Source organism: Podarcis pityusensis, assembly GCF_964106645.2.
Source record: "Podarcis pityusensis genome assembly, chromosome: 1".
In the NCBI taxonomy this organism is placed as follows: Eukaryota; Metazoa; Chordata; class Lepidosauria; order Squamata; family Lacertidae; genus Podarcis; species Podarcis pityusensis.
Window position 1 is genome coordinate 31,713,097 of NC_138028.1, and position 12,245 is coordinate 31,725,341.

At 43.2% G+C, this 12,245-nt stretch overlaps 1 protein-coding gene and 1 long non-coding RNA gene across 2 annotated transcripts in view; one reads left to right on the forward strand and one right to left on the reverse strand.

Annotated features, from left to right (window-relative positions):
* Positions 1-12,245, reverse strand: part of LOC308462543 — a 301,862-nt gene that overhangs the window by 147,011 nt on the left and 142,606 nt on the right. The window lies entirely within an intron of this gene.
* The window catches only part of SYNDIG1L (synapse differentiation inducing 1 like), a 99,471-nt gene continuing 88,921 nt past the window's right edge, over positions 1,696-12,245 (forward strand). Inside the window, exon 1 of the mRNA XM_080979510.1 lies at positions 1,696-1,759. The gene's annotated coding sequence lies outside the window, so the exon portion shown is untranslated. The remainder of the gene's footprint in view (positions 1,760-12,245) is intronic.

Genomic DNA, 12,245 nt, shown 5'->3' on the forward strand with positions numbered 1-12,245 from the left:
AGAGGGTGAGGCAAGCAAAGATTGCTGATTCTTTCCATTCCTGTACTGCGGCAGTGGAGAACTTGTTAGACTCCAACTCCCATCAGCCTCAGCCAGCATGACCATTGGCCGGGAATGATGGGAGTTGGCGTTCAACAACCTCTGGAGAGCCACAGGTTCCTTGTCTCTGCTCCGCATCCTGGCTTGGGTGAGTTTGCCCACAGAGCAAGTAACTCAGCTGAGTTGATGTTCAGGGAAACAAGGGATAAGTCAGAGTACCATAGCACAAAATGTGCCTATATCAGAATAAATGCTGCCCAAACAAAATATGCATTTCAGGCCAAAGGCAATGGGTGAAAAACACAACACGAGAACCATTATTATCATCCTTACTAATCTTCATGATCAATTATAAAAGGAGATCAGAGCCTGATGGTCATTGAGCAAAATAACCAATCTTCTCCATCAGCATTTTCATTTCTGTAGTAATGCAAATCCTCTCAGTGCATACATGGCTCATTTGAAGTTGGTTGCTTTTAAAATAGAGAATGGACAAAATGTGAAATAAATTTGGTTTGCAGAGGAGAAAGAGAGGCTTTTTGCTATTTCTTCATGAATATCTTTTTATGGTAATTGTCAATGAAATGAACAGTTCATAAAGAAAAGAAAAAAGACAGAGCAAACTGAACAAGAGAGATAGGAGTAAATAAAAAATATAGATGTAGATTAGTGGAGAGAGAATAAATGAGAGGGCAAGAGGGAATAGTGACCTACTTAGGAAAAAAAAATTAAAGGGGGGGGGGGAAACAGGGTGGAAGATGGAGATGTGTGGCATGCTGAGAAGGAAAGAAGATAATGGGGAGGAGAGAGGCATTCTAAATGAGGTGAACAGGCAGATGCTCACTGAGACGGCTCAGGATTATTGATGGATTATTGATCCAGGGCATGTAGCAAAACTGAACCTACCGAAACATTACTTTTCTCAAGAATAGCTGCCATTTCAGTTCAATGGTATGATCAGAGAGTAGAGGAGAGCTGAGCTCATCTCTGAATACCATGGAATTATGAATAATTGCAGGTCAAAGGATGACATTATGCACATAGCTCACGTCCAACATTAGCCTGGCATTCAGTTTTAACATATATGGTGATGCTCCATGGATGAATAGGAATGAAAATCTTAGTAGAAGAAATAGTATTGATCTTTTGATAAAATGCTAGAACAAAGACTTTAATCAGCAAACTGAAACAAAAATGGCTGAAGCCTAAATAGTATACATTCAGTGCAAAATTGTTTATCATTTACTAGATCTCTATATTAAAGGGCATAGGTGTTTAGGCAGCATTCCATGCAGGGGAGAAGACCAAAATGACAGTCCTTGAATTAAAGTGCAATAAAAATTGCAGTGCAGGAATCTTTTCAATTCACATTTATAGGATGGAGCAGTGCTGTATGGGCTTTATCATGTGGGGTTGTATAGTGTTTTATTCTGGTCCTTTTAATTTTACCACCTTATGCTAGCATGGTTACATTTCATTGTTGCTCAGGCAGCTCACTGGGAGGCTTTGAACCTCCCATTGTTTCTAAAAATGACACTTTGCAAGATTCACCTGAAGATCTTTCCATTTCCTTTTCACTTTTTTATCCTCTGAGTCATTTTCTGTTTCCAGCAAATCTGTTGCATTTTTATCCCAATTGATAGCGTCAGTGATGCACACAGTCGGTTTCATAGGCAGCTGGCTGGTGGTTGCTGAGAGATCAAGCTGAGCCTGGAAGCAGGTAACAGCAAATCTTTGGGGGGTATTTCAGAGTTGTGGTATCTTACTGGGACAGGAGATGCTGGACAACAGATGTCAGCAGGGTCTGCTCTTCAATTGAGGTAGCATGTGGCCACCTAGGGCGCTAGCATTCAAGGGGAGCTGTCCATGGTACCGATTGAGTTGATGTTAGTTCTTTGCTCACAGGGCTGATGGAGGGAGACAAACAGAAACACCACCAAACAATGCAGCTCCGTTGTTCAAGCATCTGTGGGGCTCGAGAGGTAAATGACACTGGTGGACAAAGATAGTAAAGGGGCCAGAAATGGGAGGGATGTGGGTGGTCTCATGCTCCAGAACTGAGACAGGACTGATAGGCCAGCGTCCTTACTGTTTATCCCAGACTTAAGAGATGAAACAGGAAGCCAGAGAAAGTCAAGACTTGCCCTGACCTCACTCTTTTTGTTCCCATCTTACCTTGAGATGAGCAGGTTCCTTGCCTGGCCATCTCCACAGCAGATGTTGACAAGGAGCTACTGTTGAGTTTGTTGCTACAGGGCTAGACTGCTGTTGGTATGTGGCAGAGAAGGGGCAGGCTGGGCAAATCAGAACCGGGTTAGGAGTCTCAGGCTCAGCTGAGCTGTTCTTTGCCTTCCCCAGCTGCAAGCATGGTGAAGATGAGGGTGAGAGTTGTGTTTTGTGTCCTTTCTGTGTTATGAGAGTGTACAAGAGGATGTCTGAATGCATAAGGAATCTACTGCTATCTGCTGTAAAAGGAGCTCAGTAACACTGCTGCTTCTGCCATGCATTCACTGTTACATTCACTAGTCTCAGCCTTTTTTCTGTAAAAGGAGCAAATATTTTCTACATGCTTCATTCATTGACCATATGTTGTAGACTTGACTTGTAGTGTGTGGCTTGGCTCATTTCCTTTCTATTTGCACTGCCTGTAGGCCATTTTCCACTTTCTGATTGGGGCACAATTGCTGTCATGTTGTGATCTAGGGTTGTCTAATATGATAATGGATGTTATTTTGTCCAATATATAAAGAGTACTCGGGCAAGGAATGTTAGACATACTGGGTAGAATTCAATGTATCACTAAGAGCGCAGGGAACAAGGTCTGCTTGTAGAACTAGACTTTTCCACCCTCATGTACCCCCTAAACTTGTTCTGGGGTTTCCTGCAGCCCTCCCGAGCAAATTTAGGGGGTGCAGGAGGAAAGAGGGGGGACAGTCCCATTGCATAAGCAAACTTTGTTCCGTGCATGCAACAACTTTGATGGAGTTGGGGGAGGAGTTAGTAGCCAGCAGCAGCTTGTGGAAGCTCTTGACCAGGAGCTCTTGACTAAGTCTTGTAAAAAGGGATGTTTGCAAGGGCATTTAGCAGGGCAGTTTGAAGGAGAGGCCCAGGTTGCTCTCTCACAGTGTACATAGGAGCAAGAGACATGGACCACTGCCCAAACCCAAATAGACTAATGGCTCCTCATCTTCCTGGAAAAAAGTGACAACTGGGATGGCACAGGGTTCTAGCCTGAGCCCACTGTTGTTCAACATCTTTATAAATGGGTATGTTTAGCCTGAGAAGAGATATGATAGCCATCTTCAAATATCTCAAGGGCTGTCAAGAGCAAGTGGGTTTTCCCCTGCTCTGGAAGGTAGGACCCAAACCAAGGGTTTCAAGTTGCAAGAAAGGAGATTCCAGTTAAACATCAGGAATAACTTTCTGACAGTAAGAGCTGTTTGACAGTGGAACAGACTCCCTTGGAAGGTGGTGGACTCTCCCTCTCTGGAGGTTTTAAAGCAGAGTTTGGGTGGCCAGCTGTCATGGATGCTTTAGCTGAGACTCCTGCATTGCAGGGGGTTGGACTAGATGACTCTGGGGTCCCTTCCAACTCTACAACTCTGTGATGCTGTGAAGCCCATTACTCTTAATAAACAAAGAGGATTCTTGGACTTTGCAATGGCTTTGCAACTCAGCCCTTGTAAGAACTGTTTTGTGTCCCCGAATTGCCAATAAGGAAGAAGAAGAAGAAGATGTGGCTCAGTACTATTTTAGATTAAACTGATTCAGAGCAATCAAAGTAGGATCCAGAAGCAGTAGACTAGTAGCTCATCCCTTACAATGGCCTTTTGCCATCCTTGTAGCATCATGTCCTGGCATTAGCATGAGGTCAGGATGGGTGTTTTGTAACTTGAGCTGATTTTACACCTGCAAGGCATATTGCAATCTTGCTATCCTATACAGTAAACGCCATGTTACAATGACAGTATAGAGTAGCCTGAAGGGAACACGAGCATCAGAGAGCGGCAAAGGGTGATTTTATACATCTTCCTGCAGTGCAACTCAAATTAAACCACACTCCCAAGCTAACAAAAAAAAGCATGGCAGCTGTTGGTTCCCCTGAACGCCTTAATAGCAGACTCACTTCAATGTACACATCTGACCCACTGCCGACCTGTGCAGGAGGAAGTTCAACGTGGTAATGAGTTTGTTGCACTTTCACGAATCTCCATTGCTACGGGTCAGTGGTGCCTATTCAAGGAGATGAAGTACCACACTCAGGGGAGCTGCGTGTTACAAAACAGTGGCATATAAACATAAAAAGTCTAGCAAAGAAACTTCAGAGCTGTCAAACACTACATGCGGCATCCATCACAGTGAACATCAGGATTTCTGAAAGATCCTGGAGAATCAGGGGTTTGGCGTATGCTTGCTGCTACTTGAGAAACGTCAAGCAAATGGGTGACTTAGAGGGATTGCAGTGAAGTTTCTATTGCCGGGTGAATACTAGTGGGGAACGTTCATGCCGGTTTTGAGGCGCAGAGGCACGGATCAGGGGCCAGAGCACCAGGAAGCTATCACAGCCACCTTTCAAGCACCTCAAAACTATTCTATCCTTCTAGGGAAAGCACAATCCTGAACACAAATAAATGCATCTTGTATTCAGCAAGTAATAACAAAAGAAGACCTCTCTGGGTCAGACCAAAAGCTCATCTAGTTCAGCATTCTGCTATCACTGTGGCCAATCAGTTATACTTTTTTCTCCAGGTATCAGTTGCTCAAGCATCTGTCTTTTACACACTTTATTATCTTTCCCACAGGCTGTCAGTGCATGGTTAGAGAGACATTTGTCCAGCAACACCAGTGATTGGATATGTGCTGAAATGCCGTGCTTTGTGATGAGACTAACATTGCCTGTTGTTTCTTTCTGGGTAGCAGAGTGTTCTTTCTAGGCTAAACCTTCATTCCTTACTCACACCATTCCTCACTCGCTATTTATTCATATTAAACCAGTGGCATTAAACACTGGTGGAGTGTAATAAAACTAAGGATAAAGGCAGTTTATAAAGAAATGATACAGAGTTTATTCTTAGAAGTTTAACTGGGGGGATTAGAGGCATCTTATAAGTTTGAAACCACGTTAAAGTGCAAGTAGATAAATAGGTACCGCTCTGGCGGGAAGGTAAACGGTATTTCCGTGCGCCGCTGTGGTTGGCCAGAAGCGGCTTAGTCATGCTGGCCACATGACCTGGAAGCTGTACGCCAGCTCCCTTGGCCAATAAAGTGAGATGAGCAGCACAACCTCAGAGTCGGTCACGACTGGACCTAATGGTCAGGGGTCCCTTTACCTTTATATGGGAAGAACAAACAGGAATACTTGACACAAAAAGAACATACATGACTACATAGATCATAAACACACACCTAACATAAGAGGTGTAACAATAGTCATCTTTACTAATAGCTATTGATAGCCTCATCCACCATTGCAGTGGCCAATCCCCCTTTAAAGCCCGTGTGGTGTAGTGGTTAAGAGCGGTAGTCTCGTAATCTGGGGAACCGGGTTCGCGTCTCTGCTCCTCCACATGCAGCTGCTGGGTGACCTTGGGCCAGTCACACTTCTTTGAAGCCTCTCAGCCCCACTCACCTCACAGAGTGTTTGTTGTGGGGGAGGAAGGGAAAGGAAAATGTTAGCCCCTTTGAGACTCCTTAAAGGGAGTGAAAGGCGGGATATCAAATCCAAACTCTTCTTCTTTAAAAAGCCTTCATGCTGCCACATCTTGTGGGTCAGTTGTCCATTGTCAAGGAGTCCTGAGGGTTCAAAAGACCCAGCTCTCTGGTTTGCTGTTTCAGCATGGAAGAATGAGACCCAAAAGGGATATATTTGGACTGCCAGGTAGAGATGATGCTGGAAATTTCAGAAACTATTGCTGCCTTGTATGTAAGCTTTTGTTCTTCTTCAGAGAACCATTTCAGACATTATGTAATGCTCAGGGAGTGTTGGGCTTTGTGAATCCCCCCACTGGGTGCAAAGTGAAAAGCAAATTTATAATTGATGCCGAAGAACAGGCAGCATGAGGGACCGGTGCTTGCTGCTTCCTTCACACGGGCATGTCTTTTAGAGCATTTCTAATGCAGGAGACAAGAAAGGATTTTAAAGGGAGGATGAGGGTAGAGATAATATCAAAGGCAAGCAGATAGAGAGCCCTGCAAGGCAACCCTGTGCATGTTTGCTCAGACATAAGTCCGTCTGCCTTCCATGGGGCTTCTTCAATCATGCGTTTAGGTTTGCTGTGTAAAGAGAGGGCTGGAAACATGCCGCTGATATGAAGCAAGACCAAACAATTCAGGGCAAGAGTTATATGGCCAAAAACAACATTTGAAATTATGGCGGCAAACTAGTTGTTAAAAGCGTTGAAACATTTCCAAATCAAGGGTTTACATTCAACATGGAACTTAAGAAGAAAAGAAAAGTAATAATATTCTTATCTTGTTCCTTTCAACTTTCAAAGTGCTGGCTGCGGGGGAGAGGATAAAGGCAAGACAACAACAAATGTCATTACATTATTTTAAACTATAGACTAATTTATGGAATTCACTATGTAGAGCCAATTCAATTTCACTTTGGCCACATTACCCTGTGCTTGGAAGTGCACGGTATTTTCTCAGATCAATTTTCCATCTTTCACAGTTGGACAGTGCTTTGATAACTGTCTGCTTTCTTCCTCCTGCTGTAAAATTCCTATTTGAATAGCAAAATTTGATATCACCTTCCACAGCACAACAGGGAATTTGTAGCTACGTTGTCTGGGGACATATAACAGATGACACTGCTGTTTTTAAAAGTGTTGCTGGTCTTTGAAGGGAGAGGTAAAACGAATATTTATATATTAAAAATAACAATGAGGAGGAATAATCAGAAATTCTATGGTAGCAGCTGAATAGGCTCCACCTTAAACAGAAGCGGCTTGGGGTGGTGCAACAAGAATCTGGGTCAATTATCCCTCAGTTTCCTTAACTACGAAGCTAGTGAGAACTGACCAATTAAATATACTGTGTATTACATAGGATGTGACTCAGCTTACAGATCTAGATTAGCTGATCCTGACTTGTTCTAGTAAGTATATATGTACAGTATGTACAGGCACCATAAGAACAAAAGAAAAGCCTTGTTGGATCACACCAAAGGTCAAACTAGTCGAGCAAAAATATTATGATTACTATTACTATTATTTCTTACCTACCATTCACCATGAGGTCACAGGGCAGGCTACAATAATTTGAAAATACAATATTAAAGAGAGTGACCAGCCAGATGTTGCAGGGAAATGAGCACACAGGTCCAGTTGCCAAGAGCTCATGGCCCAACTAGACACCCACTGACAAAAGTCCCCTGGACTTCTCCTCTTCTTTATCATTGCACCCTGTTTGTTCACCTGCCTTGTGATCCGGCTCAGGTGTGGGGGGCCAGCAAGCAAACAAGGGTGGCGGTGAGAAGGAGGAACTGACACTGCTTGCTTGCTCATTGGCCCTGTCTCTGGTGGTAGCAGTGATGAGGCAGAGAAGTAGCGGCAGTGAGAGGGAGACTTTGAGAGTATGTTTCCCAAAGGCCCTGCAGCCCTCAAGTAGAGTATGAAGGCAACAATATGCTGTTTACCAGCATATTGTTAGAGGCCCCCTGAACATGGAGACTCCACTTAGCCATCATGGATAATAGCTAATCTGGCCCACATTAGTTTTGGGTGGGGAAAATAGTCAAACCCTGACATGTGTGGCAAGTGCAGCTTTTAGAGAATACCACAGGGACCAGAAAATAAAAAGAAGGAGCTTGGGACCATGTTGGTCTCCTGTGACTCTCTAGAATCCCAAAAGCATAATTTGTAGGAAGCACCGTTTTAATCAATGTCATTCTTTCCCCCGATCATGGATGTGCTTTTCTGGCATATTCTACAATTAGATACCCCCAGAGAGAAATGAACGTTTGGGTCATTTTCTTTTCACTGGGGTTTTGAGCTACTTTCTGTGTTAAGGATTAGAGTCATTTGGACCATTTTGTTTCTAGGTGAGCGGGGGCACTTCTTCTTCCCACAAATCTTTCACACTTCCTTTGCACCTGCCGACAGGCAGCTAGGCCCTGGGGCCACAGGTCTCTCCTCCTCTCAGAGTGTTGCCAGTGAACAGCAGGAAGCAGTTCGACAAGGGCAGCCGTAAAATTAGTGATGTGGTAAAGTTCACGGTTCTGCTCATAAATTTCATTTTCAAAGAGGCGAAGCGTGAGATGAGAGGCCATAAAACTGAAGAGCCCAAGCTAGTGTCTGATTTGAGGCTTTGCTTTTGTGCAGAGCTGCAAGCCGGCTCTGTCCGCTGGCCAGTTGCCATGGGGACGTGGCAACAAAGGGGAATGGGGATGTTATAGTCCCCAGGTCGGCAGTGCAAGGGAGCAGGATACTCCTGCCCGGGGAACTCTTAGCTCTGTCCATCACTGGCACGTACTGAAGCCCAGGGTTTTGTTTTATTCATTCGTTCGTTCACTTCAATGATATAAAGAATTGAAATGTTCCCTTCTGAAGTGAGCGTTGCCTTGGGCTGTTAGTTAAAAACACAATCAATACACGCTAATAGTTCTAGCACCATCCGCTAGAGATGCCTTGTTGAGGCAATTTATAGGAGAGGAACATTTTCTTGCTGAAGCGCTGGCCTCATTCCTTCCTCTCTTGTTTGAGGGCCCTCTAACAATGGGGGGGGGGGGTGAGGGGCTGCCACACAAACAACGTGGCATACTAAACTGCCAATGTATTTATTGGCCACCTTAAAATAATAAAAATGTATCCACTGGCAATTTTAAAGTATTTTTTTAAATTCAGCTATTCTTTTTAAGCTTAAAGATAGCAGTGATGCATATGGTTATTGAGTCAACAGTGTGATGAAAGCTAATGCTATTCTATGCTGCATCAACAGAAGTAGAGTGTCCAGATCAAGGGAAGTAATAGTACCACCCGCGTCTGCCTTGGTCAGACCAAACCTGGAATACCATGTCCAATTCTGGGTGCCACAATTTAAGAAGGATGTTAACAGGCTGGGATGTGTGCAGAATAGGTCAACCAAAATGATCAAGGGTCTGGAAACTAAGCCTTACAAGGAGCGCTTGAAGGAGCTGGGTATGTTTAGCCTGGAAAAGAGGAGACAGAGAGGAGATATGATAGCCATCGCTAAATATTTCAAGGGCTGTCACATGGAAGAGGGAACAAGCTTGTTTTCTCCTGCTCCGGAGGGTAGGACACAAACCAGTGGCTTCAAGTTACAATAAAGGAAATTCCAACTAAACTTCAGGAAGAACTTTCTGACAGTAAGAGCTGTTTGACAGTGGAATGGTCTCCCTCGGGTAGTTGTGGACTCTCCTTCCTTGGAGGTTTTTAAGCAGAGGGTGGATGGCCATCTGTCATGGATACTTTAGTTGAGATTTCTGTATATTCGTTATCATCATTAATGTGTCCCCTTCCACGTTGCAGGGATTGTTATTTGAGTTGGTGGGAGGGGGTTGTTCAGGGGGCTGTGAATATCTGTGACTGAAAGGTTTTGTTCCTTGGCTATTCAGATCAGCAGCTGTGTTCCTTCTCTCATGACCACCATGGCATGCTGAAGAACAGATTGTCATATCCTTGTTTGCTTACTCAGTTAATACATGAGGTTATGGCAGCAGAACCGTGAATAAGTCTATGAGTATTTATCTATGAATGAGTTTGGTAGAGAATTGGTTTCAGAGACTGACAGATGCTATGTAGCAAAGTGTATTTTCTACTATCCCATTCTCAGTTGGTGAAAGCATATTCAAGCTTTTGATTTTGCAAGGAATTCTTAATTTGCTCAAAGACTTGCACAGTCACTTATAAACAGAGGCTGGCTCAGTAAGAAGTATGACTCTCTCCCTCTCCCTCTCCTTCTGGTTTTGACAGAGAAAGCCCTTTCTAAGTAACTCTGATTATCCTTTGAAACACTGAGGTAGAAGGTTTTACTTGCCAGCGTCAGTAATTTGCAGCATGATATGAGTCACTTCTGAAGAGTGACCTGTGCCATCTGCAAAGATTTTCAGAATCAATGTAGTGCATTGATATTTCTCTGAAAATTATACCAGTTTGAAAAATTGCAAATTACTACGCAGTGCTGTTTATTTGCTTACATTTTATGCTGCAAAAGTATGTGTGAAAAGAAACTGTGCTAATCACACATTGTAAGTATTACCTGTGGGTGAAAGCTGTCATAAATGCACCCCTTTTTTTGTCCACCCCTCCTGTTTTGTGGGTGCCAATTATATTTGATCCCTCGTAGCTGCTATGCAAATTCGTTAGACGAGCAGCAACAGTATTATGACACATAACAATAAAAATATGAAAACGCTTATTTGATTGCAGGTTTAATGGCTATTCATAAAACCCATGTTTGTGCAAGAGAAGCTATGAGGGTAAGAGAACAAATTGGTGCCTTTTTGCCCTAGAATAACCCAGTGCTCGCATTCACGGAATCTACATATCAATTGAAAGTTTTTTCAGCAATTACTATGATTTCAGAGTGACTAATAAGATATCAAATTTAAGCTTTCAACACATAGGTTTAGAGAGAAAAATAGCAGTTTGGCCAATTTATTCACAAAAAGAGAATAACTCAACGAAAGGGAGGAAAGGAAGACAACACAGTCTGCAATCTCTACATTTCATGGCTTCATCTTTCATTGAATCCCTCCCTTAGCTGCTAAAATGCTATGAAATATGTACGAGCATTATATTAGTGTTATTGTTGCTTTTATTGTTATGATTATTGTGCTTTAAAATTGTCAGCATGCACAGTGTAGGGACAGATGGTAATATGTGCTGTTATTGGGAAAGGGTTCAACAGAGAAGAGAATAGACATTATTGTCAAAGTTTGAATCAGCTGATAGACTGTGCCTGGTATGAATGTTCTGTGAATGTGGGAATGTGAGAGACAATGAAGGGGGAATGATCACTCTGAAGGAATCATTAGGGACCAAGCCCTGCCCTGTGGCACTCCCTGCCACTAGAGGTCCACCAAGAACCACCCCTGCCTTCTTTTAGATGTCTTCTGAAAGCTGTCTTGTTTTCTTTTCCATCACCTAATTATCTACTGATGCTTTGTTGCTCTTTTTCATTATGTTTTTTATGGCTACTTCTATTGACCTTATTAAATTTTGCATGTCGTACACCACCGTGATATATCTTATGAAATAGCATTCTGGTCATTAAATAAACAAAATGTTTCATACAAACCCCTCCCCACCATCCATGCATTTACATGGGCTTCCAATAACACCCTCTTAATCTTGTGCCATGGGAGGAAGGAAATGGCAAGACAATGATGGCCAGCACCATTATGAAGCCAACCCTGTTTCAACAATTAAAAAAAACAGTGTCCTATCATATCGTATCATATCATACACACAGCTCACCTTACAGTATAATAGAATTGTAAAGTTGGAAGGGACCCCAAGGGTCAACTAGTCCAAATCCCTGTAATGCAGGCATCTCAACTAAAGCATCCATGACATATGGCCATCCAACCTCTGCTTAAAAACCTCCAAGGTAGGAGAGTCCATAAGTTTCTGAGGGAGACCGTTCCACTGTCGAATAGCTCTTACTGCCAGAAAGTTTTTCCTGGTGTTTATTTGGAATCTCCTTTCTTGTAACTTGAAGCCATTGGTTCGAGTCCTACCCTCCAGAGGAGGAGAAAACAAGCTTGCTCCATCTTCCATGTGACAGCCCTTGAGATATTTGAAGATGGCTTTCATATCTCCTCTTGGTCCCCTCTTTTCCAAGCTAAACATACCCAGCTCCTTCAACCGTTCCTTGTAAGGCTTCTAGACCCTTGATCAGCGATGCTTTGACCTCTGTTGTCTTTATTGCATAGTATTTGCAGCTTACAGTAAGCCTCCTGGGTCAGGGCATCTGTGGCTGTTCAGATTTTGTTGAAATACAGGTCCCATCAACTGCAGCCAGCATGGCCAGTGATCAGGAATGGTAGAAGCTGAAGTCAGAAGCAACACCTGGGGGTCACTTGTCCCCCCCCCACCATATGGTGTAAGCTTTCTGCTGGGTTTCCAATGACCCTCTTTTTAGGTTGCCCAAATGCAAGGTCACCCTGTACTTTTTAGGCCTGTTTAATAACAGTCATTTTCTGAACATCCTTGTTTCTTCACTGCAAAACACAACCATTT